Consider the following 27,070-nt stretch of genomic DNA (forward strand, 5'->3'; position numbering starts at 1 on the left):
ATAAAACTACAGAGCAATCCCATTTGCTATTCACGAGCTGACTGCTGAGCAGCCCGAACTGCTCTGCTCATCTTTGATGGCCCTGCAAGTGTGGGGTGACCAGAAAGCCCCAGCACATGATGCCCCAGCTGTAAATCACCACCAGTGTGCCCCACAAGCCGTGGCTGCTCGGGCAGGAGCATCCCAGTCTGGCGCATCCCAGTCTGGAGCATCCCAGTCTGGAGTATCCCAGTCTGGCGCATCCCAGTCTGGAGCATCCCAGTCTGGAGTATCCCAGTCTGGAGCATCTCAGTCTGGAGCATCCCAGTCTGGAGCATCTCAGGTTGGAGCATCCCAGTCTGGAGCATCCCTGGCAGCAAACGCTGCGGGCTGTGCCCGAGCAGCTCGGGACAGTCAGGTAAAACCAGAGCTCCTGCAGCTCCTGCTGGGCACCTTGTCCTGCTGGGAGTGCCCCTCCTGCCCTGCTGGGAGTGCCCCTCCTGCCCTGCTGGGAGTGCCCCTCCTGTCCTGCTGGGAATGCCCCTCCTGCCCTGCTGGGCGTGTTCCTCCTGCCCTTCTGGGAGTGCCCCTCCTGCCCTGCTGGGAATGCCCCTCCTGCCCTGCTGGGAGGGCTCCTCCTGCTCTCCAAGCTGGGGGAGCCCCTGGAGCCCAGCAGGCTGCCCACAGCCTCCCGGGTGTCTGTGCACACCCTGCCAGCCTGACACACAGCCCAGCCCCAGGGCCACCAGAACCACAGCAGGAGGGACACTGGAACCCCCTGGGACCCTGCTGGGTGCCCCACGCCATAGGTTGGGTCATCCCAGAGCCTGTCACTGCCACTGCCAGCCTAGGGGACACTCACTGCCAGCCCTGGGGACATCCACTGCCAACCCAGACGACACTGCCCCAGCCCGTGCAGCAGCTGGGCTCTTCTCCCCAAACATTCATTCTGCACAGCCTCAGAACATCCTTGTGTGCTGCCACATGCCCCATGCCTGTCCCCTGTCACACATGCCCCATGCCTGTCCCCTGTCACACACCCCATCCCTCTCCCCTGTCACACATCCCATGCCTGTCCCCTGTCACACACACTCCTGTCTCACACACTTCAGTGCCCTGGGCTTGATTTCCTTTATTTACACCCATGCAGGGCCACCCAGAGCAACTCAGCTCGTGCAGCCTTAGCCTCACAGTCCTGCTGGTTATTCAGGAATGCTGCTTGAGGGGATGGAGATGAGGAAAGCTAAAGGACTCTGGTTGCTCTTTCACTCCCCACAGCATATGCTTTAGCCAAGTGGATGCACTGCCATCGGGAAGGACTTTCTTCCAGGCACAAGAAGACAAGGATGTTTGTAGTGATAGAACAGGGAGATCTGGCATCAGGAAACACAACCCTTCTGTAGACATAACACTGTGCTCTGGACCCAAAGTGCATGGGCAGCTGATGTAACAGCAAATTTATCTACTTAATTATTTACTAAAACTGCACTGAGTAATCCATGTGTTCAGCTTAATGGAGAACCTCCCATTCCTTCCCTCATTCTAGACCACTCCCCACGTTTTTTGCCAGTCATTCCCAGCTGTGGCCTAATTAGGATGAACCTAGAGTGCTTGATTTATATTTATTTCCCTCTCTTATCTCTTCCATTCATGGTTTTGCCTTAATAAAAGTGTTGCTATCATTTGGAGACTCTCATCAAATCTTGGTTTCCTAAAGTGGTTTTTAGCTCTTCTCATCACAATGACATGAAAGGCAGAGTCTTCTTGAGGTGATACCGTTTTCTCTGTCCACTGTCTTGCCAGCTAAATTCTTACAGGACAGATTAAAATCTCCAGTTTCCTTTAGGGAAGGGATATTAAGGCACAGGATATAAACTTCCTTAAGTGCTTATGTGTGTGTCTGCCTGCAAATGAGTGAAATAATGACAAAACACCTTCAGCAGTGCTTGACTCCTGTTATCTACCAGAAGAACAGGAGGCTCCATCCCAGCTTTTTGCTGATCCCTAGCATGGTTGATAATAAATCTTGCAGAAGGAGATGGTTATGACAATAAATGACAGCAATGATGGATATAAAATGGAAGGGACCCCTCAGTGCTCCTGCTGTTGGGAACAGAGGTCCTTCTTTCCATGTCCTAAGCAGAGGCAGTTCCCATTCCCTTGGGGGTGAGAACCATCCCCCAGCATCAGCTTTCCTTTGCTGTGCACATTCCTTCCCTTCCCTTCCCTTCCCTTCCCTTCCCTTCCCTTCCCTTCCCTTCCCTTCCCTTCCCTTCCCTTCCCTTCCCTTCCCTTCCCTTCCCTTCCCTTCCCTTCCCTTCCCTTCCCTTCCCTTCCCTTCCCCGATCTCCAGTAGCTCAGCATGCACTGCCAGCTCCCTCTTTTCCATATCCTGACTTTCTGAAAGCTTGGGCAGAGGTAATTGATGTCAGTTCCCAGCCCTCCGGGGCAGCACATCACAAGCCAAGGGAGTTGCTGCTCAGAGGCTGAAGGACAGAGCAGCCCTCCATCACCCGTGTTGCACACACAGAGCTCAGTGACAGCCAGATATGCTTTGTAAATAGATTTTCTCCTTTCTGCTACATTTGCACAGCATGAGAAAACCCCCAAGGAACCGATTTACCTCTGCTTTGAGACATCCCTATCAGCAAAACCTCTCCAGGCAACATCTTTCCATGACCATCAGTAGCACAAACACCAGTCTGGCCACCATATATCCCATTTCTCTTATCCAAGGTCCCCTTTTTCTTCTTTTTAGTCCTTCAGTATTGGACTTGTGGCATTTCTGAGTAGCTTGATGACACAAAGTCACTTCTCACACAGCAATATTGCAATGGCTGTAGGGTTGAACTGTGTTAGCACCTGGTTTATCAGCTGGTGCCAGGGACCAGTGACCTGAAAAAACCTCCTCTGCAAACCTCCTACAGGGTCAGGGGGATGGATAAGTCTTCTCTTTTCACTCATTTCCTAACAAAAATAACCAATGGGAAGCATTTAATGCCATAACTCAACCTGCCACATCACAAGCTGTTTGCTCTTCATTCTTCTGTGGCTATCAGAAAATCACTCCTTTTTCTTGTGGCATTTCCAAGTGAATAAGAATAAAAGGATCATCACAAAAGAACAGTGACAACACAGAAAGGGGTAGCCAGCATCAAAATGGAATCCCTGGTTTAATTTTGTGAGACTCATCACAAGGAATCATCTTTTGTTCCCAGTTTTGCTGTTTCTGTAGACAGCCATGCACAAAAGCAAGGGAAGAGCTCCGGTGTGGCAGCCACGGGGCTGAAGAAACAGAAACCAGGCTCTGCCATGGGCACCCTAACAACAATCACCTAAAAGCAAAGGGGAAAACACAGGCACATAAATCCAGAGAATAAACAATCCCTGGCCTGCAGTTATTGCTCTGACTCTCCCATATCCAGAAAAATACCTCCACCCTCTCCATGGGGATTAGATTGGTGGGAATCCCTCGAGTGTAGAGCAGGGTGTTCTGCACTAATCTCACTGGCAGGGACATGCAACTCACATCACTAATCTGGGGCAAAGCAAGCAGCTCTTCAGGAGCCAGCTGAGGGGGTGCAGAGCCCCTGATTTAGCAGACACGGCCTTCTAATAAACACAAAGCCAATCTGTACTTAATGAGTTTAGGCTGACCCCTGAAGTACAAAGTTGCCTCTCAGTGGTCTAGTGCAGATTTCAGTGCAATTAAAAATCTGGAAAGCACAGGAAACACAGAAAAACACAAATTGCTATGCACAGTCAAAGAACCAGATCCTCTTGTTCTAGAAACCACATTGTATTTTACATTTATGTGATTTATTTCGTTCCTTAGCCATATCATGAGCCTATAAAAACCTTTTCATTAAATTAATGCTCTATGTCTCCTTTACCATGACGTGCCTGATTAAAATGCCACTATATATTTTTCCCCCTTTCTTAAAGGCCTAATCCCATAATACTTTATAAAGATCTTATGTGGAGATTGAGCTCTTTTTCCCCCCAAACCTTTCATCTTATGCAGTTTGATTAGGGTCATGGGGCCAGGCTCATCCCAAGCATAATTCCACTGGAGTCAAAGGAGCCACTCCACTGATCAGAGCAGAACACAGAAGCAAACATTTGGTGCCCTACATTTGGCAACACAAAAGGATAATGTTGTATTTATTCCCTTTTCAGTCTGAACCACACTTTGGTAGATCATTTGAGATGCTAATGAGTCAGACAGCCTTTTACAAGAGTAAATACTCCAAATATAACACACTCCTCAAATTATCTCCCTGTTCTTCATCCTTTCTCCAGATCTTCCAGCCACTGCAGGGAGTGCTTTGGATGTTTGCTGTTTCAGCTCTCAGGGTGGAAATTATCTCGAGCAAATTATTTGAACCAATCCATCCAGACTGAGCTGCTGGAATCTCCCTCTCTGCTTAAAAGGCAGAATTCACCAGTATCATCTTAAAGATCTTTGTCTCCCTACCGACCACACAGCAACTTCATAGTAACTTCCAACTGGTTAGAATGGTGCAGCTCTACATGTACCCACCCTGTTAGCTGGCATTGGAAATAAAGTCGCCTAAGGACAAAAGTCACTGAACTGTTAAAGATCAACAATATTTTTTTTCATTTTCCCACCCAAAAACATTCCAAGAGTGCTGTAAATTTTGTCTTGTTTAACAAGGAGGCCTCGTACACAGGGGCTTCACTGAACAATCCACAGCTCTTCCTCATTTGGGATGGAAATGAAAAAAAATGGGAGCTTAAAGGAAGAAGGGATAAGAAAACTGTGAAAGTCCTTGGAGCTGCACTGCGTCTGAACTGCAAATATTTATAATTTTTATGTCATCCTATAAAACCTGGACGTTGCAATCCATTCTATTTAACATCCTCTTTTAGGAGGTTGATAGCCCCCATTCACTTCACAAACTCCAGGTTTACTGCTTTCCCATTCTGCTAATAATAAAAAGGTGCCACAGATAATTAAAAACAAACTCAGTCCCAGCATTCATTAGAGAAGAAAATATGAACTTCTGAAAAGCTGTCATATACAATAAAGCAGTGTTATCTGCCTAGAATTACAGTGATTTCAAATGGATAAGTCTGGAGAACAAAATCCACCAAAATGCAGTTAAATTAATTGCTGTTTTACAAGGGGGAGCTTAAAAATGGAGTAATTAATTGACCTACTGCTTGTGACAATTTCCCTGTAGTTAACAATCACTCCTGCAAAAGATGAAAACACAGCCCTGTTTCATTTGAAAAGGGGTGAATCAAATCAGTGCAAACCAACATTGCCAGTGTTTCTGTGACAGGGGAATTGTACAGGAGAAAAGAAAGAAAATCCATGAAACAGGATATATTCCAAACTCACTTTTATCTTTGCATCTTCACTGCACCCAACAGCATTATTTCAAATTAGGACTGGGGTTCTCTCGATGCCCTGACATTGAGAATTTTTAGCCCTGGGCTCCCAGTTACCTGGGTGGAGAACAGTGTAATTTGAAATTAATTGAAAAAGTCATTTTAGTAGTGGGGACTCAGAAAAATATATGGGCTTATTCACTATAGGGACATTTTATTTACTTGTTCATTACTCTGAAACAGATTGTGCAAAATACCTTGAAACACGGTTTATTAGCATAGCTGCAACTGCCTGATTTGTCATGGACAGAATTCCTAATAATTTAAACTAGTTCTAAAAAAAACCCCAAACAAACTACCCAGAGATTGCACTCATATCCCAAAGACCTCTAGAGCCTGCAAAAATATCCAGGCACATTGTGTAAGTGCTGCTTGGAATGTACAAAAGGCACAGTGGGAACACTGGGATCCATTGGGATTTGGAAGGAGGAGCCCGTGGGGGGCAGTGCCCCACAGAAGGAATCAAATCGTGACAAATTATGAACAGGGCAGCACCTACAGAAAGGTGTAATCCTAAATGTGGGGATTTCCACGGCAATGTAGGGTCAGGAAAAGGGGAGCACAGCACCCACGGGATGTGAGCACGCCAAAGCTCCAGGGAAGCACAGAGCTCCTGTCCTGTCCCTTCCCTCCCTGGGGATCCCTGACACTCAGCTGGGAGTTTTGGCTGCCCCTCAGTGATTTTGGAAAACGGGCAGTGACTGCAATGTAGCTCTTTCTAAGCTGTAATTATTCCAAATCAGCAGAAGCTGGGCTATTCTGCCTGTATTGCCCAAACTCATCTTTGCTGCAGTTCACCTGCTCCCGTTCTGCTGCTCACTTCTGCCAGCTCCTCTGGGCTTTCTTGTAATTTACAAAATATTTGATGGCTCCTACAAATTTGGAGGTTTCAGTGTCCAGTTCAGGCACCAGATCATTAGGGGGAAAAGCAAACCTATTTTTGCAACGTGCCAGAGGGCAGGGCTGGATGGGATATTGGGCAGGAATTGTTCCCTGGCAGGGTGGGCAGGCCCTGGCACAGGGTGCCCAGAGCAGCTGTGGCTGCCCCTGGATCCCTGGCAGTGCCCAAGGCCAGGCTGGACATTGGGACAGTGGGAGGTGTCCCTGCCCATGGCTGGGGTGGCACTGGGTGGGATTTAATGTCCCTCCCAACCCAAACTCTCCTTTGATCCTCATCTTGCACAAGACAATCTCTGGCAGCAGGACATGGACTCTTCCCAGACCAAGCAGTGACCATTGCAGTCATTGTTTCATCTAAGTGGAGGGCAACTGATTTTTTGACTTTTATTCAACCTTTGGTGCCTAAACTCACAACCTTTCAAAAATGCAAATGTATTCCATGCCCACAGAATCCTTTTTATTCTTATCCTTTACTGAGATCTTCATGCAGCTCCTGCAGCCATAGAAGAGAATTTCCCCCAACAGAAGCAAACTTTATCCTAACAGACCACATTTATTCCAGAGATTTTATTCATCAGGTGAACCCCCCCACTTCCCCAGGAACTGAAGTTGTGCCTATCAGTCCTTGGTCCCTCTCCAGGACTCCACCTCGAGCCTACCTTGAAGTTTCAATGTGCATTTCAAAAATATGAGGACTGCAATCAACATGGGTGGAAATTCTGGTTTGGAGCCAGCTTTGATAGAGTATTTCAGAAACACAGCCTTTGAAAAATGCCTCCTCATATTTGTAAAAGAAAGTAAGAGCAGACTAACCTTTGTTCAGTGTAATTTTTCTTAGAGTTTATAAGCACTGAAATATTTCAGATCAAAAGTGGACCCTAAAGAAGAATGCAAATTTCACAGGTGGGAGAAAAATACAAGGTGTGAACACCTTAGAAATGTGGTGGAAATACTCTAGATGCTGTGGGTTTATCCCTTAAAAATAGTTCTATTTCTGTGAACAAGAGCACTGGAAATTATCACAGTTTCCATGAGGCTTTTTAGTGCTGTGTCAAGGATTTTGATGACATCCTGATTCAGTGTTTGAGAGATATCAGTGTCTGGTTTTTTGTAATGTAATTCAGTATATTTGACTACTAGCGACTCATTAATATAAAATATCATAAAATTCTCTTAAAACAAGTGTAGTTTGGGGGTCTTGGTGATAATTGTGGGTTTATTGGTTTCGATTTTTAAAAAAGTTTAAGTCCACAAATACGTGAAAAAATGTACGAAAACATTCCAAAGTACACAAGGACTTATATTTCTATGTTTAAATATTCTATTATTCATTCCACCCTTCCACACCCATTTATAAAATTGTGTGGATTTTACTTGAACAGAGTTATTACAATATCTGGATACAATTTGATGTTTTTGGTGGGCAATGCTTGTGGAATATGCACCACCAGATCATATCATTCAATCAAACACAAACCTCAGAGATTGTTCCAGCTCAGGATTAATTGCACCCACTCCAGGCAGACAAAATATATTTTGGCATTGCTTCTGACAGATGAAAAATAAAACAAACAATAAGGATCAGCTTGCAGCTAACAATATGCAAAATTAAAGAATATAACAATTTTAAACTTTTATGGGAGTGCTGATTAGCTTTTGTTCTAGAAGCTGCAAAGAGATTTTGCTGTTAATCTCGTTACTCATCCAGCCAGGGGAAGCAGGGAGCCTCAGAACCCTGCCTCTCACTCTGAATCAATGCTGCTTGGCAAAAATGCCTTTTTGTTTTAATTGGCCAGACGTAGAACAGTAAGAAACTCAAATTATCTCTAAAGGCATCGGTGACTGTGTAAGCTGATTATAATAAAGTGTGTCCTGTGCATTTTCCATTTGAAGGTTAAATTCTCCATTAATGTTTCAGCGTGTTGCCATCTCAGCTGAGTGTGGCTGCTAATTGCAGTGAAACAGTAGTTTCCAAAAGCTTTGAATTCATGTGCTGGATTTCAGACACACTCCAAGATCCCTGAGGGGCTGCAGCCCAAAGCAGAAAACCACTGCAAAAGCCCCAAATTCAAACACTAACACAACTCCTCCGATTAATTTTTTAATTTTTTTTTTAATTCTAGAAATGTGAAGATTTGTTATTCTTGGTTACTTTTATCCCACGTTTTTCAGACTCAATTGGTTTTTCTCTTGAAAGTGAAAGATTTCAATAGCCAACATCTCAAATACTCTTCCATAAAATGTGTAGAGCGTAAAGAGAATGCACAAAGCAATATTTCAAATTTGAGTACCTGAATGAATTTTATCTACAAATAATAGGCTTAAAAATCTAATCTACTGTGAACCCAGAATTAATGAGCATCCTACTGATGAAGAACATTCCAGAGCATACTTTTCTTCCTTAAAAGCCTTTTAATAGCTTCCTGCTGCACCTTTCACAGTTTTGTGCCAGTGAGCATCACAAATCACTTATTTTCTCTTGGTATTAAAAAATTCTAAGCACCTATAAAAATATCTATATTCTGCACAGAATATAGATATTCTTCTATGCTTCAACTTCTTCAGCTTCTTCTCACCCTTTTTTTTTTACATTTCACCCAGGGCAGAAGCAGCTGTGGACCATGGGGACTTCAGGGTTGTTCTGTCCCTCTCTGAAGTTTTGCTGGGCCTCTCTGAACACATTATTGGTTCATAAATGTCAACAGGGAACGGTGACAAAACAGCTTCAAACCACATGTCATCCTTGGAAGAAAGATTATTTTTAAGAAAACACAAATTCTGATGGAACCTCCCCACTCAAGGCTGCAGCCCAGAAGAAAAGCAGCCAACTTAATTCAAATATCTTACTAAAACCAAAAAGCAACATTGCCATGGCAGCACAACTAAACTCTTTCATAAGCTACAGGTACAAGTCAGGCAGCTTGTGAGGAATTCTGTCTTTTATCAGACAATCAAGGAAAAAAGGGACAGAGTTGAGGCCTAAAAATAAAACAGCAACACCTGCCAGAGGTGAGCAAGGCTGGGACCCTGCCCAGCTCCCCAGAGCTCCCAGTTCTGCCTGCCCAGAACAATTCTCACTGGGGGAAACATCCTCACCTTCAGAGAGCTGCAGCCCCTTAAATGGACTCTTTGTCCATTTTTAAATCAAATTACAGGTGAACAGACTGCAGGCTACAAAACAAATGGCATTTTAATATCCTTCAGACATGTACACTTCTCACCAGAGCACGGGTGAAGAACTCTTCAATCATCTCACAGAGATATCCTGGGACAAATGGGTACCCTCAGTACAAATGGGTAAACTGAGGCATGGAATGGACTTGGGCTGGATCCAAAGCTCTGCCTCAGGTGGGGTCTCTCCACTTCCAAAGGGTCGTTCCAGCCACAGATTGTCCCCTCTGTCCCCTGGACAACCAAAAATCCACACATGCCGACCCCAACTACCACTTCCAGTGGACATAAAGAAATTACAGCCAAAAAAATCCCATAAATGAGTGTGTGCAAGGCTGTTAATTGACCCTTCAGCTATGCTGGGCTTTTTGAGAGGATTTGGGGGCTTTTTTAGGTTCTAAACTACATAATTTCCTAACATTTAGACAATGTGAACCAAATTCTGTTGCTAACTCAACAGTGTTAAGGAGGGAAGATATTCACACTTTTTTGAAGCTGACATAATTATTATTCCTTTATTTACTCAAATACAGTGATGAGACAAAAAAAAATTATATATATATAATCACAACTAAAGAGTATAAAAGAAGGAAAAAATCTAGGAGATAAAAAAAAGACATTAAAAATATTGAAAGGCAGGAAGAGTGGAAAAAATTACCTAAAAATAAAATATCACATGAGGTAAATTTTATATCCAAAGGTGGATTATAATTTTGGATTTCACATCACCTAAGGATTGAGGTTGCTTTTACAACCCTCCTGCTCTCCTGTGGAAAGGCTCCTCAATGTCAGGCCATTATTCTTGTGACCCTTAAAACATTTCTTTGTTTAAACTCTGAAGAAAGACCTTCACTCAAGCGCAGTTGTAATCAATGGAGAAAACATTAATCACTTGAGAAGTGGTGTTTTGAGACTCGTGAAATTGAAATGAATCACAATATGAAAAAATGCAATTATTTTGGAGGGCTTTGTTTTGTTAACATTCAGTCACTCAATCTGCTCTCTCTGCTGTGTGTTCTGGAGGGGGAGGGAGGGGTTCCAGGGCTGCTCTGGGGCTGGGTGCCTGCTCCCTCCATCCTCCCCTGCACAATTCCCACTCTTATCTTCCCACCCAGCACCTCAGCTCCATCCCACACACAAACAAGCCTGAATTTCCCCATGGCATGTCAGGATGATTATCTGCCCTTCTATGAGTGATTTTTTTTTTTTTTTTTTTTTTTTTTTTTTTTTTTTTTTTTTTTTTGTTTGAAGAGGCTCTGCTTTCCTCAGAGACCCACTAAGACAAGCATTCAACCTTGGAATAAATAAAGAATTCACTTGCTGACTATTTATTGACCTATTAGCTTTGAAAGGCTTGTTTATCTAATAGGTCTGGATCCTGCAAAGGACTCCATAAATTGGTGTTCAGAGGAATGTGCCAGTGAACCAGTTTGCAAGCACAGTTTGGGACAAGAGTAAAAGCCAGCTGATGATTTCTGTAACTCCTCTTCTCTAGGGGCAGCAAAGCAGCTCAGGCTGGGCAGAAAATCAACATTGACTTCCCAGCAGCCAGACCAGAGCATCACATGGGACATCAGTCAAGTCTATTATTGAGTCTGGAAAGCTGGATAAACACAGGCTACCAGAGCTACACAAATGGGATGGCCCTGATAGACATTTTTGAAAACCACTTGCAGACAATGTTCAAATTTTTACCAATTTTACTGGTAGTAAATAACACAAAAGTTCTATGCAAAGGGAGAGCTCAGTTACTTTGAATCAAATATTGCTTTCCATCCTAGTAAGTCACGAACTCGTTGGCAAAGTGGTCCAAAGAAGGTGCTGGGTTTTGTCGGGACCAGAGCCATCAGGCTGCAGTCAGAAAGGAGAATTTTTCATTTCTTGTGATGGTGATTTTGTTTGCAAAATGTGACGAGTTTCTGGCTCCCTTCCCTGCGAGACCCATGATCCCTGGCTCCTGACAGACAGGGTTTTCCTTTCAGGCTGGCATTTCCCTGGGATTCCCAGCACCAGAGGGGATTTCAGTGCACAGAGACTGGCCCTACCGAATTTCAGGGAGTTTTGCCCCCAGTGCCTGCTGCCAGCTCCCACAGCACAGGAGCAGCCCCAGGAATTTCTGCAGTTCTGAGCAGCAAACCCTGCCTGTGTCTGAGGGTTTCCTTTCCCAGGTAATAAATATCTCTGAAGAAATACACAGATTGCAATTATAGATTGAGCAAATGATGCCCTCAGCTGGGAGCTCTCAGGGCTGCTGTCCAGCACAGGGGCACCCAATTTCCAGGTGGGGAGGCACAGGAATCTCGTGTCAGAATCCTGAGCTCTCAAAGGATGCAAAGGCACCAGGGAGCTGTGGCCACCTGCACCATCCCTCCAACCCCAAATAGCAAAGAAGCAAAATAAACAACAACATCAAAAGGAAAGAAATTATTTCTATTCTTTATTTCTAAATTAGTCTGCCCACAGACCTGGGATAACCTAAATTCCCCAGGAGGACAAGAAGATCTTTGGAATAAGATGAAACTTGAGTCAAATGCCAGCCAGAAAATTGTGGTGACACCACCAAGGCCAGAAATCCCCTCAGTGCCCTCAGGCCACGGGAGCTGTGGGGGAAGCTGGGCTGGGTTTGGGGGTTTTATCCCCTCCCACTGTAAAAAAAAACGGATTGCACCAAAATAAACATAACAGGTGGCTTAAATCTGAGACTATCATAAGTGATGAACTGAGAAAAGAAGAATTAGGAAGGAATGTTCTTTGCTGTCTGGTAGAAAAATTCAGATTTGGTGACAAATATGACAACACCTTGCACTGTAACAAAATACATTAATTTGGTGGGGTTTAAAGTGTTAAAAGTGGCTTTTAAAGCAGTTTAGGTACATGCAAAGTTCATTTGCCTGAAGATCTCATGTTCTAGATAGAAAATTTCAAATAAAATGTAAAAACGTGTTTTTGTTAGTTCTCCTGGCAAAGCCTTCTGCCATACATTGACTAAACTTCCCCTCTGCTACAAAATTAACCAAAGAAACTCCAGCTGAATCTTGCAGTCATTTTTCTACTAATCTTCTGTGCAGAACTTTCCTCATGGCTCAGACTCGAGGGTGTCAATTGGAAACCTTCCTCTCTTAACAGCCTTGATTTAATGGGACAGAAATCTGACTGCAAACACAGAGCCCCTGTTCTGCTACAGATGTTTTCACCTGATGCTTTTAGAACCCATTAATTTAAAAATATTTAGATTTCATTTCTTTAGAAAAGGCAAACTAGCATTCATGCAGCTATAGAAGTACTTTTGCTATAGAGATCAAAGCAGTATTTGCAAAACAATGTACATATTTGTCCTCATTTTTTGATAAACATCCCTCCCCTTTTTTTTTTTCTTTTTTTAGGTAGTGCTCAATAAATTCTTATCCTCCTGTGGCTGCACTGCAAATCCCTCCCTTTCACTCAAGGTCTGTGTACTAACCTGGATATTGCTGTCAGAGCTTACCAGGGATTTATAGAAGGCCACATTACATTGCTACAGAGCTGCAGTTTCTAATTTCATTTACACATCACAAAGTCCCCCGTGCTAAAGAGCAGCACAGAGAACTAGAGGCCAAATCTGGTCACTGAACTAAATGTTTCTCTTCTGCTAATTATTTTCAAATGACATGTAATGGAAATAATTTATTTGTTGGCCTATTTTTGTCTCATTAGCAACACTTGTAATTTCAATTAGGTTAATTAAGTAAAGTCCCACCAGCCAGGCAGCCTCAATCTTTTATTCCTTGCAAATTTTCCTCCTTCTCCACGAGTCAAGCAGAGTTTTGGGGTTGGGGTGGGAGGGGATTTGAGTGGGGGATGGTGACAGTTGTTTTATTCAACAGAGGGATTTGCTAAAGCCTGGTGGGGCCAATTCAGTCATCAAATGAAAAAGGCAATTGAGAAGAAGGAGAAGGTAAAAGGTGTGAATAGAAGAAACTCATAAGGGAAGAAATGATGTGAAGAATCATGAAAAAGAGGAAAGGTGCTCACGGTGGCTCCACTGGGTGAAGGATGCTGTGCCTTACATAAACCAAAAACTAACTTTTAGCAAGACATTTTGCTTTAAATTGAGGGCAGAGCGGAACCTGTAGCACAATTGTAGCTCTGACTTGAAAAAAAAAAAATTCCATTCTTTTCATTTCCTTCTCTGAATAATTTATAGTGCCTAACAAGTATTGTCCTCTGAATTTGTTACTCACAGTTCCATTTGGTGAGAATTGCCACTGCATGGGAATGCACCAGAGCTGGGAAGAGAAGCAAGGAGCTGCTTTATTCTGCAAGTTCCAAACCTCAAGTGCAGAGCAGAAATAATGATCTCACTGCCTGCCACAGAGCTGGGTGAAGCTCAGTGTTACTGTGATACGTGACATTATTCCACGTACACATAATGAGTAACAAGCGCCAAAAAAAAGAGAGTGATAATAAATAGTGAATAGATACTTTATTTAGGTACTTTTTTCAGACTAATACCTGGTATAACAGGGATTTCACCAAAGCCACCTTCAAACAGGGATTAAAGCAGCAAAGTCTATTTGTGTGCAGTTCTATAATGAGTGTACAGCAGCAATTTATGCTTTTTAAGGTCACACTTTCACACTGGAAACCCTACAGCAGATCTGACAGGTTCATGTGATTAAAGCAGGATAATAAGGGTAATAATTTAAAAAATAATAGCCTATTAACTACTCTGGGTGAGTGCAAAAATTTAGTCTTGAACACAAGCCCTACATGCTGTACAAAAGCCCTCGTCAAAGACATTAAAGGGTATTTCAAGAACTGCTTATTGACTGGCTTCCACCATCCACCCAATTCTGTACAACTCTGCACAAGTATATCTAAAACAAATTTTACTTTTGAAGGAAAATGTTGGAAGAGAGAGACATTTACTCCTTTGGCTCTTTTCTTTCACTGGGAAGGCTGTAGCCATGCAGATATCCAACTGCCTTTATTTTTAATAAGCACTTACATGGGGATAACTTGGTACTACTGAGAAACTTCAGACAGCTCTTGGAACAGATGGAAGCTTTACAGTACCTGAACATTGCTAAATACTGCTCTTAATACTGATCTGAATTTTAATTCTCATTTTCATACTAACCAGGTAAACCTGAATTAATTCTGTTCTACTCAGTGACGAATTACCAGGCCAGCATTCTGGTTTTATTTGTCTTGAGGCTTTTATCCATTTCTAACTTGAATAACCTCCACTAAAGACTATGCTTATCTAAGACATGGACCATTTAACAAAATAAATAATAAGAACTGATATTTTATCTTAGCAGGTCCTGAAAATTTTCTAAACCTTTTTAGGATGAGATGTCAATTCCATTGTCATCACCTGATCTTGAAGCATAAGAGCATCACAGGTACAATTATTTGTTTTCTCGATGGTATTTTCTCTTTTGTCACAGTGTTGTGGTAAGATCAGACACTCAGGAATAAGGAATTTTAAATCCAGAGGAAAATCAGTGATAAAGTTTTGGTGAGGGGGGATTTTCTGGAAACATCCCATCCTCTATGCAGAGCCTCAGCACGGTGGGTGCATGTCAACAGGACAGGATATCAGTGGATAATCCTTTCTTTGGGATCCATTCCAAATTCACAGTATCATGTAACTCAGCTTGGAGCAGAACTGGAGCCCCGGGGATTATCTCAGGGGATTTGATTGAAATTCACTTTTCTAGAGAAACTCCTCAGCATTCTTTGGGAATCAAGCATAAGCCAGCCTTATTTTCCACACCTCTCACCTTGTATTTCTCTGTGCTCCTAATAGTCTGGCATTAAATGCTCTACAAAGGAGGAACAGCAACCTAGACATGGGATTTTTAATTTTGCTAATCCTCAGATACAGCCCAAAAGACCAAAAATGCTTTATCTGACGCCACTGTATCCTCACTGAGCTTTTTCAAGGACTGTGTCCTGCAGGATATAATGGACTTCTAACATATTTGTTAGAAATGTGGAAAATTCCAGGATTTTTCCTCTGTGCTTTGTGGAAATCCATATTCTAGCACGGGGAGAAAGGATTGGGAGTGTTATCCTTCCTTACCCCCTTTTTTCAGTGCAACAGAGAGTGGGTTCATAGGTGAATTAATGCACTCTTACTCCCCTTTGACAAAAAAAGAGCAGCCATTTAACAAACAAATAATGTGCCAGTACTTGTGAAATAGAACTGCCTATTGTACCTCCAAAACAAGCACTACAAAAAACAATTCTCTCCTGAAAAAATATTCTAAACTGCATCTTTTCTTTATTTTCAAGTCGTTCTGACCCTGACTACAAATGTAGGGGCCAAATATTTATATCACATAAAATATGAGGGGATATTTGTTCCTTAAACTGATGCTGTCTGGTGCAAGGGAATCTTAGCTCTGCTAAAAAATTAAGTTAGTCCCTACAAAAGCTTGGACCAGCTGACAAGGACATAGATAAACACACAAATAAAAAACAACAAATGCTGATCCTCAGCTCAAAAGTTCTAAGAATAATCGAGCATCTCATTTAGCTATAAATTTACATTTTTAACTCCTTCTTCCAAACTGCTTTGCTGGACTCTTCCTTTCAATAGCAGATGGCTCAAACAGAAGATTCAACTCCTGAGTCCTGTTGTGCCTTGTTCACCTGACCTCAGTGACCCCAGACCTCTGAAATTACTGCAGGGAAAAATCTCCTTTGGCTTTATCAAGTGGTCTGAAATCTGCACATGAGCAGAGATTAATCAATAGCTTCTCAAGCCCGTGTCATTAAAACACTGAGCCATTTCTTGCTCTCCTTATCAAATGTTAATTATTGACACATAAATACTTCCAGCCAGAGATGCTCTTCAGCATGCCTCAGGGTTGATTCACTCAATATTCCTTTTGGTAAGAAATCTTTCAGTGGAATTCTTCATATCTTAGGAATTTTAATTAATTATTTTGATAATAGAAATTTTAATTATTTTCATAAGAATTTGGTTTCCTTTGAATGGCACCTCAACAAAGTAGATTTGGATTTGTTATATTTATGAATTCTTAAGGGTTTTGTTCTTATGTCAATAAGGCTTAGAACTTTCCCATTATCTGGTGTTCCGACACTGAACTTGTGAAAAATGTTAAATGGTTTTAACAATGCCAAATAAATGCATTCTCACAAAAACATGCAGAAAAGAAGTAATTTTTAATGGTGTTATTATGTAAAAACATCACACCACTCATCAACATTTTAAGAGCTCATTGAAATAATGAAGTGGCTCCAGTTATTTCCATTTAAAGGTTTATAAATAATATCTGCTGTTTGGTGCATTAGGAGAGCATAGCTGGGTAATAACTGAAATGTCAATACACCTTCCTGGTGAAAGTTTCTACTTCTGAAAGCAGCACCTGGCTTCCTGCAGGAAGGACATGGAATTCCCTCCTGTAAGAAGGACATGGAATTCCCACCTCATGCTCCTGACTCATGATTTGAACCATAGAGCAAAGCAGTTCTTGCCATTCCCCCTCAATTGTTTCTCCAATATTAAATAAAACCACATGCAAGGAAAAAAAATACTATTTCCCACTCACTCATGTAAATAATATCTCTGTAAAGACTCACACCACCTTAGAGCCCTTTTGCCTGATTTTTCTTCCGTTTTCCATTTTGGATTAATGGCAATCTAAGAAAGGGGGCTCAAACAAGGCCAAATAACTCAGACATGAAGCTGTTCCAACAGCATAATAAGAAATGATGAAGTGTCAGGTCCATCACCTCCATTGTTGTGAGCAGGCTCCTCATTATGCTGAAATCTTTCCTTACAGAGAGTTTGCAGTTACATAACAGGATTTTTCATGAGCAATTTAGGAGATGGCTTTGTGGGGAAAAGAAGAGCTTTCAGAGGCTGCTGGCTGTGGCATGAGGCACCTTCTCATTTTCATTGAGCACATTTTCCTTCAGAGCCCCTTGGACACTGTGGAATCTCACTGGTTATGGAGCTGGAATGGTGATTGTTTTCTGTCAGAGACCCAGAGGTGAAGCAAAATTCTGGGGTAGAATTTTCCACAGCAAATCTGAGAGAGTAGGAAAGAAAAAAAGTTTAATCTCATACACCAAGCTGCCTTGCTCTCCCATCAGTGTCCTTCCGCATCCAGATGAATGGTGAGGAGTTTTATGGTAAAAGCACATGGACCTTCATCCTCCTCAGCTCCTCCTCTTTGCTCAACTGACCCAAAGTTCTGCGTGCTACTACTGAAGAGTTTATGAATTCCTGTTCCTCACCCCTTTCTCCTGGAGCCAAACCTCTCAGGTGCTGATGAGTCAGAGGACGTCCTGAAGGAAAGGCAGTGAGAGGTTTTTGCTGTGAAAACCAGGTCTGATTGAAGTCTTCTTCAGTCTCAGACATGCTGAGCAGATAAGGGCATTTTGCTCCCTGAAAACTGATGAGATTTTTCAAAATATGCCAGAATGAAGTACCCTGTATTTTTTTTTGATACCTAATCAAAGTCGCACATCAAAGTTTTTGAAGGAGATGAATACATAAGGAGGGGAAAGAGGGCTTATTATTTAATAGACTATAAAAGTCTCTTAAGTCTTTTTCCACATCAAAATCTGTCAGATGGTTTTAAGAATGAGATCTTACATGGCTGATGTCCTGATCAAAATTTCAGAATGGCATTTAAACACCAATGTCTGCAATGGCACAACACAGCAACCACACAGGTAGATATATTTGCTACTATTGCTGCATTTCAGTCCCCTCAGTGAGATTCATAACAGGAAAAGTCACAACAGAAAAATTCATCAAAACCCAGTGCACTGGTGTGAGTCCAGTCCTCACTGCTGTTGATTAGACAAAAAATTTGGTTTCAAGTATTCTTATGCAAATTTCCTCTGCATGAAAGAGTTTTCAATGAATGTAAATCTGGCGCTGCTATCAGTGTAAGTGGCCTGAAATGGATCTTCCCCACCTAGAAAACAGATGGCACCACAATGGCACGGATGGGCACAGAGAAGAAAGGAAAACAAGAAGAAAGCAAAAGAGATTTGGGTAGAAAACTGGCGATGTGAAGAGAGGCAGAAGCCCTTGGCAAACAGAGCTTGGTGTTTGAGGCCAAGGCATGGAAAAGCAGGGAATTTGTGCTGCAGCACAGCCCTGGAGCAGTTTCCAGGTGCTCCCCCACACACCTGGCACACCTTGAGCTGCTGCCAGTGCAGCCTGTCCAAGGCTGAGCACGGGGCACACTCACCCAGGGCTCACCCAGGGTCTGCAGCCCTGCCCAGGACACCAGGGCTGGCAAAGGCCCCTTCTCACAGCCAAGCATGCAGGAGCTGGGCTGGGATCACCTGGCAAACGTGTCTGGTTGTATCCTAAAGAAGATCCTGGTTCCCACTGCCCCTCTGCTGCAGCTCTAACCGAGGGAGCTGCACCCAGATCTGCACAAAATTGCAATTAGTTCAATGGCCTTAGAAATAAATTACAAGTGAGACTGTTAGGGCTATAAGTGAAACGTATTCCAGCTTTTTATTTTTAAGAAATTCACCAGTTTTTTCCATCTCCAGACCAATTAGGCTGATAAGCCATGCTGCAAAGTACAGCTGTTTTCCTGACACCTCCAAGTTCAGCTGACTCTGAACTCCATTTCTTGAACCCTGTCCACACTTGTTTCAATGGCAACAGCCTGCAAACACAGAAAAATACCCACTTTAATTAACTTTTACTCCTTTCCAGGGGGTGTTAAAAGAAAACCAAGAGCTATTACAGAGACAAAGTGAGCGAGCCTTCCAGGCAGTGAAGGCTATTACATTCAATTGTTTGGCAACACTTCTATTCAAACTAACAATTTCAGAGACTTATGTTCTTAATAGAGCAGGCTAAAACTCTTCTGATGAACAATTTGCCATCAAAAACTGCTGATTTTCTGGATCAAAACGTTCTCTGGGAATGTTTATTCCACTAAAACTTGTGACAAGCAGGCAGGCTGGCTGGAGGGCTGGCAGCTTGGCTTGGAAGGCTGCCTGGAGAGAGGCAGGCTGCCTGCCCAGCGTGTCCTGCCCAGAGCTGCTCCCCTCCTCCCACAGGTCAGCCACATTGTGCTTTATAATCACTTTTATTAGCGAATTTGTCAACATTTCGAAGCAGAAAACACAATAGATCAATGGAGCGTGTTTCAAAATGTACCTTGGTAAGTTTGGCATGAAGATTCTCTTTTTTCTTTCTCCATTTTTTTAAAAGTAATTTAAATAATGTCTTGTGTGAGACATTTATATTTTTGTTCTAATTCAAATAATAAAAAACCCCAAGTGAAACACTGGAGCTTCTGCAGAATGGGAGCTCCTGGTTTCAACCCCACAGACAGCTCCATATTCCCAAACAAAAGGCATATTAAGTGGTCTTTCTACAGACAGAATTTGAAGAGAGTTGCTGCACAATATTACCTTTACTTTTTCAATAATGTAAGGCATTGATAATTTGTCACAGCTTAAGGATTTATGGAAGGGGTTACTCTCTTTATTTATTCATTCTAAGCTGATCTATTCTTTTAAAAGTGAACTGTTACCTTTAAAATTACCATAGCTGACAGGACTTGGAAAACCCAAATTCAGGCTGGGGAGTTAAAAGGCTTTTGCTTCTACCTTATATTATGTCCCTTATTTAATTAGATTGTCAGGAACAAATTTCTATCTCTAAAATGCTGACCACACTTCAAGCTATAATAACTTGAATTCATGAAGAACTTGAAGATGTTGCCCTTACTAGAATAATCAATCTTAAAATTTCCAATGAACTAAAAGAAGTTATTCTATTATGGCTTCATTTTCTTGCAAACTTTCAGGGAAAGTCTGCTATGCTTTTTTTTTGTTTGTTTTTGGTTTTTTTGTTGTTGTTGTTTTGTTTGTTGGTTTGGGGTTTTTTTTAGCTGTTGTTGTTGGCTCTGGAGCTACATAATAGGTTTTGGACATTTTCTCACATGAGATGTATTTCAGCTTTACTGCTCTGTACAGGCCAAAGCCATGAACACACAGAACAGAACCCAGAGAATTCACAGATTTGCTACCTAAGCCATTGTTTCTACCAGGAATAAAATGTCTTTTACCAGTTTGACAGTACCATTATGAACATCTCCACAGACATTCAGCAGCAGCAGTAGAAACCTGGGTTTGATGAACTAAGAGTTGACTTGGAACTGGTGAACATCTGTTTGTTTGGGACTTTTCCTGTCCTGAAAACCCCTGGTTTCCATGATCTCCAGAAGTCCTGTTTATGACTTCAGAGCATTTAAAAATAGCTTTTCCCTTGTCCCACGCAGCAGCTTTGATCCCTGCATTGCAAACACTAAATTTAGCAGCCATGAACTCACGTGGGGATGCAAAGGTGACACAAGCACAGTGACGCCAGCAGGACATATAGATTAGGGAGTATTTATAGACCAAAAAAACCCAATAAACCCTTGCCAATATTGCCTGACCCACGAGGGAAGGACAAACCTGAAATTTCATTCTCTACGTGTTATTTCCATGTATAAACTGAAATAAGTTCTTCCCCAGCAGTACCCAATTACCATGGAAAATGCAAAATGCACTGCTGATATGGTGGCTCTTTTGTGTTAGAAATACCAAAAGGATCAGGAATAAAGAAATAAAACACCTTCTTGACAGAACTCCCATTGCAAGGAGTGGTGTTGGTGATTGACACAGGGAGTATTCACACAGCTCAACTTAGAGCCATAAAAATTACAAGAGAAAGAACTCTTAAATTAGGTATTTAAGCCTGCAGGTAAAAAGGTAAATATTCTATTCCCTCTTAGTGTCACCTTCCTTTGAGTCAATATTGATTCAAGCTTTCTTTCACAACTGTATTGTTTTCATAAAATAAAGCCAGCTCTGGAGTTAATCACAGCCAGGCTTTCGAAACCTGAAGAAGAAACGTTGTGAACATTTCAAACACCGAAAGATTCCATAAAACCCAATTTGTGCTGGGTTTCCATCACTTAGTTATCCTTCATTTCCCACTAGGAACCGAGGTGTAACTTTACTGGGCACTCCAACAGCTGCCAGGGGCTGCACACACAAAATCTCAGCTCCCTGTTCCCATCCAGGCCACCAGTTCAGGACCCTCCAGTCATCCCCCCCGTTTCCCAGGGGTGCCACCCCAGCAGAGGAGCTCCTGGACCCAGCTGGGCAGATAAAGAACAAGTTTCTGCTCAGAAAACCAGAGCCCAGCTGGGCTGTTGTGCAAACCTTGCAGTGGAGCACTGGCATGGCCAGCATCTGCTGTGTGGATGAAGCTCAGCCACAACGACAGCGTGAGGTCTCAGCCTCTCCTGGGAGCTTTTGCTCTGGGTTTCACCAGTGCAGGACAGAAACACACTGCTCATTGATGGGGACTTCTGCTCAGGCAGAAACAGGATTTCTCCAAAGCACTAGAAAGCCAAATGCTGCTTTCTTCACTGTGTGAAGAGATGACATTTGAGATTTTTGGACTAAAGAAAGCAGAATTTACCTAAAGGCACCCACTTGAAAAACTGTTAAGCTTTTCCTCCTCCCCACTCCATCCCTCAGAACCTTTTTTCACCTAAGGGTCTCCAACCACCTGCAGCAGACCCTCAGCTCATCTAAATCACCATAGTCCCTACAAACATCACCTCAGCTGATACAAATCACCATGGTCCATATAAACAAATAGGATTCGGAATCTGTCAACAAGTGCAGATCTGCCTCAAAACTTACCCAGCTTTAAATCTGTCCTGGAAAACTCAGGAATTATTTGGAAAATTTGTTAGATCAAAGGGTCTAACAATGCTCCATAAGTTTAAAATTCTGTGCTTTGCAGAACAATTCCCAGTCATAAGTAGAGTTTGAAAATGACCTTTGGTGAGAAGAGTTCATGATAACTCCATTGGCTGAGTTACCTGGGAGACCCTCTCCCCTGCAGCTTTAAAAATCTGGGATTTTTGCCCCTATACACCATTAGTTGAAAAGCTACAGTCTTTAAATGTTGGGAATGACATGAAGGAAACAAAACCAATCAGATTTAGCACCTAGGGCAGCCCACAGGGCAGTGCCAGCTTTCAGAACTGAGACAATGAACTTCTAGATTTTTACTGTTTTAACTGCACAGGGAGCTCTTGTGGGTCTCTGTCTTCTCTTAATCAAATATAAGTTTTACTGGCTCATTACTGCCAATTAGGAAAGATTTGACTTTAAAAATTTATTGTATGCTGATGGAGAACAACACAAACTCTTACGAAGCACAATATTAATTAGATGTCAGACTGTCAAGTAAACTCAGAGAATGAATAAACAAGAGTAAATATTCAAGTTTTCCATCAACTGTGTGAGATCATCAGGGCCTCTACACTGCTTAGCACTGAGGAAGCATTTTCTTTATCCCACAGTTCAGGGCCCTTATCTGAACTTCTTTTGTAGGAACCAAGGAGTACTTGAGGCACTCAGGGGAGTTCCCCTGAATTTCTGGAGTCATCATCACCTTCCAAAATCAACCTCTAATCAAACCTCAGCCAGAATCATAGAACCATGGAATCACAGAATCATGGAATGGTTTGGGTTGGAAGGTGCCTCAAAGCCCACCCAGTGCCACCCCTGCCATGGCAGGGACACCTCCCACTGTCCCAATGTCCAACCTGGCCTTGGGCACTGTCCTGGGGTACAATGCAAAAATGTGTATTCTATCACCATCTGTTAAAATGTGGGAGGGGTGGTGATCCTTATCTCTGTGGGAGATATCCTCTGCTGATGTGCCATCTGATAAGATGGGGGGATGATCATCGTTATCTATTCACAACCCATCCCTCCTCCAGAAGATATATTCTGTTAATGGGCCATTAAGTCCTATTGTGTGACTGATAAGATTACATCACCCCATTGGGAGATGCCCCAACCAGGGGCAGGAGCCAAGCCTTTCCTACCTAGATAAAAAACTGGGGTTTGGGACCCGAGGGCAGACCTTTCTACTGGATCCCAGAGGAAAGTCGGACCTTTTTCCACATCATCGCTGGATCTTCGGAGGAAAACTGCACCTTCTACAGGAGCACTGCTTCAACAGAACCACATCTGTCATCCAGGAGGACTGCAGCCACCATTTATACGGACTGCTACCAACACCCTGACTGACAGGGTGTCAGGTTGTATTTCTGACTGTGTTGGTGGTTGTTTCTTTTATATTATTGCATGTATTTTATTTTTTTCTCTTTTCTCCTATTAAATTGTATTACTGACTTGGAGTCTCGCACTGGTTTTACTTTCAAACCAACACATTAATTGGCGCCCAACGTGGGGCACGAAGGGTGCTGAGGAAAGTCAGTATTACAATTTTGTTTTCACCATGATTCTCAACATGCTTACATGGGTTTTATATCTTGCTCTCTATATTTTTCCACACATGGGGAACTATCTGCCAGCTGTAATGCTCCTGTGTAGACCAGGATATGGTATAAAAATTGCTTTACTGGCCTATTATGTCTACTGCATGATAACCTCTGAGGCAATGAACATAATCCGGAATATATACTCGACTTTGTTTGCTTGTCCTAGTCTAGGTTGCTACATCCGGGGTTTTAACAATCACACCCAGCCCTTGGGGGGAGGGGTAAAGGATGATTTTTTCCAATCTTTCCGGCCTGATACAGTAGTTTTTGGAAATGTTGAGTTCCCGCTGGATGCTAAGGACAGCACAATATTGTTGTTAGTTCTGCTTTGTCTCCTCTGCACAGCCTTTACAGCCTACAACATGCTTAGAAACAGAACACTACATGGCGTATTGATGCGTATTCTTGAGGAAGAGGAAAAAAGAAACAAATCAACTTCGTCCACGACTGCACAGAATGTCACAAAGAGGAGAAGAACCAAACAAAAAGCAACAGTGCCCGTGTCTATGCAGACTGCCACAAAGGAGGAAAAAGCCAAAAGCGAAGCAACAGTGTCCGTGTCTACGCAGACTGCCACAGAGGAGGAAAAAGCCAAAAGCAAAGCAACAGTGTCCGTGTCTATGCAGTCTGCCACAGAGGAGAAAAAAGACAGAAGCACCATCAGCATCTCCACACAAACCATCACTGAGCCAGAACAGCCTAGACCAGTAGCAGTTGCGCCCGTTCAGAAGAAGAAATCAAAGAGCAAATCAGTTCGCATAGTGACTGACGAGGACGTGGCAGGACCTTCGCACCCAGCAGAAGTGACAGAGCCAGAGATCATCACTCGCTCTCTATCCCTGGGTGAGCTGCGTGACCTGCGGAGGGAATTCACCCGCCAGACAAATGAGTCCATCTTGACCTGGCTGCTCCGCATCTGGGACGCTGCAGCCAATGACACCATTCTGGATGGATGTGAGGCCAGGCAACTGGGATCTCTGTCCCGGGATGTGGTCATTGACCAGGGGATTGGGAGAACCCAAGAAACTCTCAGCCTCTGGCGGCGACTGCTGACAAGTGTGAAGGACAGATACCTTTGTAAAGAAGATCTTCAGGTGCACCAAGGAAAATGGAGCACAATAGAACAAGGTATCCGATGCCTGAGGGAATTGGCCGTGCTGGAGATCATTTTCTCAGAAGATGAGAGATTTCCTAAGAGCCCAGACTGTGTCCGGTGCACGTCACAGATGTGGTTGAGATTTGCACGACTTGGACCAGAGATGTATTCCCGTTACCTGGCAACGCTGCAGTGGAGGGAAGGTGAGGACATGGTAGGCGTCTTGGCCAATAAACTAAGAATTTATGAGGACACTGTCACAGCCCCATTTCGTACCCATGTCTCATCCGTGGAAACACGGCTGGTGGAGCAAGTCCGAAGCCTGATTGAAGAGGGCCATCAGAAACTAAAAAAAGAACTTAAGGAAAACAACTACCAGATCTCTCCTGAACCAACAAGAGTTTCTGCCATTAGGAGCCGGCGTTCCTCAGGCAGGGAGAGAGGACACACTCCACGAGGTAACCTCTGGTTTTTCCTTCAGGAGCATGGAGAAGACATGAGGAAGTGGGATGGAAAACCCACCTCCTCCTTAGCAGCCCGGGTACGGGAGCTGAAAAGAGGGACACCTACCCCAAGAAGTTCATCTAGAGTCAATGCTGCTCCAGTCTCTCGTGTACAGAACTCCAGACAGTATCAGAATGATGATATGACTGATCCTCTTGAAGGAACCTCAAGAACCTATTTACAGGGAGAGAGCAACGTGTACCAGGATCAGGAATAGAGGAGCCCTGCCTCTAGCCAGGTAGAGGAGAGGGATAATCGGATCTATTGGACTGTGTGGATCCGATGGCCTGGCACATCCGACCCACAAAAACATAAGGCTTTGGTTGACACCGGCGCCCAGTGTACTCTGATGCCATCAAAGTATGTAGGAGAAGAATCCATCTCTATTTCTGGGGTAACAGGAGGATCCCAGCAGCTGACTGTAGTGGAGGCCGAAGTGAGTTTAACTGGGAACAGGTGGCAGAAACACCCCATCGTGACTGGCCCAGAGGCCCCATGCATCCTTGGCATAGACTATCTTAGAAATGGATACTTCAAAGACCCAAAAGGATATCGCTGGGCTTTCGGGATAGCTGCTGTAGAGACAGACGGCATTAGAAAACTGAGCACCTTGCCTGGTCTTGCAGATGACCCCTCTGCTGTGGGACTACTGAGAGTTGAAGAGCAACGGGTACCAATCGCCAGAACAACAGTACACCGCCGGCAATACCGTACTGACAGAGACTCAGTGATTCCCATCCATGAAATGATCCGTAAACTGGAGAGCCAAGGGGTGGTCAGCAAAACCCACTCACCCTTCAACAGCCCCATCTGGCCTGTGCGTAAATCTGAAGGAGAATGGAGATTGACCGTAGACTATCGTGCATTGAATGAGGTGACTCCACCGCTGAGCGCTGCTGTGCCGGACATGCTGGAACTGCAGTACGAGCTGGAGTCCAAGGCAGCAAAGTGGTATGCCACTATCGATATCGCCAATGCATTTTTCTCCATTCCTCTGGCAGCAGAATGCAGGCCTCAGTTTGCTTTCACCTGGAGGGGTGTGCAGTACACCTGGAATCGTCTGCCCCAGGGGTGGAAGCACAGTCCCACCATCTGTCATGGGCTGATCCAGGCTGCACTGGAGAAGGGTGAGGCCCCCGAACATCTACAGTATATCGATGACATCATTGTATGGGGCAGCACAGCAGGGGAAGTCTTCGAGAAAGGAGAGAAGATTATCCAGATTCTGCTGAAAGCTGGTTTTGCCATTAAGCGAAGTAAAGTTAAGGGACCAGCTCAGGAAATTCAGTTTCTAGGAGTCAAGTGGCAAGATGGACGTCATCAGATCCCAACAGAGGTAATTAATAAGATCACTGCTATGTCTCCACCTACCAACAAGAAGGAAACACAAGCCTTCCTAGGTGCCATAGGCTTTTGGAGAATGCACATTCCTGAGTACAGTCAGATTGTGAGCCCTCTCTACCTGGTTACCCGCAAGAAGAACGATTTCCACTGGGGCCCTGAGCAGCAGCCATCCTTCGCCCAGATCAAGCAGGAGATTGCTCATGCAGTAGCCCTTGGCCCAGTCAGGACGGGACCAGATGTGAAGAACGTGCTCTACTCTGCAGCCGGGAACCATGGTTTGTCTTGGAGCCTGTGG

Source organism: Sturnus vulgaris, chromosome 12 (assembly GCF_052056855.1).
Source record: "Sturnus vulgaris isolate bStuVul1 chromosome 12, bStuVul1.hap1, whole genome shotgun sequence".
In the NCBI taxonomy this organism is placed as follows: Eukaryota; Metazoa; Chordata; class Aves; order Passeriformes; family Sturnidae; genus Sturnus; species Sturnus vulgaris.